Genomic DNA, 3,927 nt, shown 5'->3' with positions numbered 1-3,927 from the left:
AATATATATGTATATATATCATTCTAAATTAAACAACAGACAAAGCAAAACACTAGTTTCATCTTTTGGAGATTAAAACAAAAAATCAAAACCAGAAGCAAGAACATGTAAGAAACAAACAGACAGCAACAACAGACAAAGCAAAGCACGAACTTTTGTTATCAGTAATTTAAAATTTTTGCTATTAAAAATATACTATGTATGTTAATATCATTTAAATTTAATTACATATCCTATCAAATTTTTTTAAAAAAATGTTTGGATTAATAAAATTGATTTATACGTTCGTACCAATTTAATTATATATGTAATAGTTGCTGACTTTTAATTATTTAATATATATTTATTATTTCATAATACGTAAGAACATATAATACATAAAATAATTTATATATATAATGTTTATCCTGCGTAAGGCGCGGGTCTTAATCTAGTTAGTTTAGATATTATGCTAAATTTGACTAAACTCACGTGATTAATATTTTTAAAAACGTATATACTTTTCTAGATACTAAATTTTTTATCACTTATCTATATTGCTAAAAACGATCCTGTTTTTGTAGATACTAAAACCGGATCCAAAAAAATAAAAAATTATTCACCTCATTCATGTGATACATTTATTCTCCAAAAAAATTGTATCATCTAACGTTATGGTTGTTATACAGTATACACCATACCTTATGTTCAATAATGGACCTATAACATTTAGATATCAATTATTAAAATGAGTTAGCATATATTATATAACATATTATACCATGTCATTTAACATTATATAGTTTAAAATATTTACAAAACCAAATTTGATAAAAAAAAAACTTTAGCAAACTATCTGTTAAAAATAAAATTATATATTACTTTAATTAAATTTGTATAAGAAGTATTTATAATAGAATTTTTTTATTTAAGATAAGTTTAAAAGCTATTAAAAATCCTACAAATATATCCTTTAAACTAGCCAAAACTCTATAAAAAATCTTAAATCTCACCAACACAACAAATTTTACTCTTATAAAATGCTGGTAAAATATAATAAGAGAGAGTAAGCATGGGCAATCGGGTCTTCGGATCCGGGTGCTTCGGTCCTAGACATTTGAACATAACTAGGTATTTGAAATTCTTTTTTTGGGATTAGGGTCGGTTCCTTTCAGGTGTGGCTTGGTTCGGGTTCATAATTCAAATATTTGTAAAAAAAATATAATTTTTTGGAAACATAACAGGTCTAAATTGGTTCAGGTATTTTGGACCCAAAAAAACTCGAAGTACCCGAAAACATTGAAAAAATACATATGCCACAAAAAATACTCGAAAAGCCAAACAAACACCTTAAAATATTCAATTACCCAAAAGATACAAAATTTTACCCGTAATCTAACCGAAGAAAATAAAAATAGCCAAAATTTTACCGACCCAAAATTTTTTTTTAATTTTTTTTTTAATTTTACCCTGAACCCCAAACTATAACCAAAAACCTTATTTGTAATGCCAAAACATATCCGAAATATCCAAAAATACCTAATATACACAAAATATTTCTGGTACTTTACATATCCGATCTGGTCTCAGATAGGATCCGAACTCAAACAAAGACCCGCATGTCCAAAAAAATAATGGATAGGTACTTTGCCATGGACTCGGACCTCAACTGCATCTGTAGTTTGGGTTGGTTTTGGTTTGATTTTTCAGTTTCGGTAAAATGCCCAGGCCTAAGAAAAAGTTACATAATAATGTATATACAAATCTCAAATAAACTAATTCATAAATTATATAATTTTTTTTTAAAAACTATTCTTCGGTATAATCGAATTTTGTAACATAATAATGTACAAGAGTCTCAAAATATTAATTCATTTCTAACTTTGTTTATAATTCAAAAAATTCGCGTTTAAAAAGCGCGGGTGAAAATCTAGTTGACATTTTAAGACAACCGAAAACTTGTTTAAAACAGGAAGGTAATGTATTACCGCCTACTAATTTAGGGTTGTTGTTAGTTGCAACCACAACCTCGGGTTCTTCGTCTCTACTCAGCAAATTCTCATCAAGGAGCTTATAAGCCGTCAAACACTTAGGCACATCAGAGCTCCTGAGAAAACATTGTGGTAAAGTTTAAGACATGTTGACAACCCAACCTTATGTATGCTTAATAAATAAATATAAGTAGTCATATATCAATGATTAGGGTGATCATCATGCTTTGTGTACTCAGACTCTCTTCATTGTAAGTTGTCCAATTACCCCTAATTTTTCTAACAACATCTGTTGAAAAATATGTTTGAAATGCTAGCAACTATGAATTCAAATAAATATATGTAGCAGCTTTTAAATTTGGAATAAGAAGCTAACCTTGTAAAGCAGTCGCCTGAGAAAATACGATCTTTCAGCTAACGGATTTCTAATAATCTGTAATGTGATGTCTAATTTGTAAAGTAAATGACGAAAAAAAAATGTTTTCATTCCTTTCTGAGTTAGTTGCTGACTTGGCGCGCCATGTGAAGAAAAGCTGCTCCTTTATTATATATATATATATATATATATAGATTACTGCATTTTCATTGATTACTAGCCAGGAGTCTCATTCATGGGGGTTCTGTGGTAATATGATATGATCTGTAGAATATGAGAGCGCATCTTACTTCTTTCTTGCTAGCCACATTTGCGTCTCACAGAACAAAATAGAAAAAGCTTGGACTAGACTCAGCAGTTGCTTTAGTTCCAGGGATTAGCAGAAGCACTTTAATGCATTAGTAAAGACAATTAATAGGTTTTTCTGGTAAAGTATATTAAGTTTACACAAAAGTCCAAATTATGCTGTCTTATTGTTACTAGTGGCAGAGGTTTGGGGTCGTGAAAGTTGTTGTTGCTCTATCTTAATGTGTCCATGTGATGCTTTGTTTGTGAAGTTTGTATTTTGTGTGGTCATTAATTTTCTAAAATTTGTATTATAATAGGGTTGTGGTGAACTAATGAACTGTGCTACTTCTTTTTTTGCGGTTGATGTTATGTATTTGTTGTATTGGCAGAGTAGTTTACATGGTGTGATTTATTTGATGTGGTATTTTTTCACATAATGATTATGCGGTTGATGGTGTCATCTTCTCTTAGTTTGGTATCTTCATTTATCATCATTTGTTTTGTTTCAAATGTGGTGCATTTGTGGTATTTTGTTGCGTGCAATGAGTTTTGTCCTCCTTTAGTAACTGGTGTTCAGTGTTCTTGCATTCAAAGTTACTTGTATACAAGCTTTCGTAGTGCTTATTGATTGGTGCTCTCTAGCTTCATGAATAGCAACCTTTGTCCCCAAATGTAACATCTCAAATTAGCAAGAGACCATAAAATTCATCTTGTTTTGAATATTCTTCTTTTTTTTTTTTTGTTATGAATATTCATCTTCTCAAACTCGTGAATGCAACACAAGCATTAAAGCATCAGCCTGTTAAAAAGTAAGATGACATTAATTAAAAGCAAACTATAGAAACACATTATTAAAAGAGGTCAGTGTTGTTCATCACAATCTTCATAGTCTAGGTTACTTGGAAGTTTCAATGCGAGGAATTTTTCATGAACTCAAAAATTACAATGCATAACTCACCAGTGTAGAACGGCACACTTGATGTCTTGATGACCAAAACCGGTTGGTGCCATGCTCTCAACTAACTTATTGAAGTAAATAGTAGCCAGAAGTGCTCCTCATCTGCTGTTTACTCTTCCCTCCACCATGGTTTACCAAAAACCGATTTAATTACTTGTATGCAGAGTAAGCATTTGAGAATTCGAAGAAACGCTCTCTCTCTCTTAAACGCTCTCAACTAAAAGAAACCCTAGATCTGATGTGAGCGTGGGCGACCGGCGGCCTCTTCGTCGCTTCCGGTCTCCCCTCCTCTTTCTTTGCTTCTCTTCAGTCTCGCCTCTCTTCCTTCCTCTCTC

The sequence above is a fragment of the Brassica oleracea genome, chromosome C7, assembly GCF_000695525.1.
Source record: "Brassica oleracea var. oleracea cultivar TO1000 chromosome C7, BOL, whole genome shotgun sequence".
NCBI lineage: Eukaryota > Viridiplantae > Streptophyta > Magnoliopsida > Brassicales > Brassicaceae > Brassica > Brassica oleracea.
The sequence above is the reverse complement of the archived record's forward strand: the minus strand, read 5'-3'. Positions refer to the sequence as shown.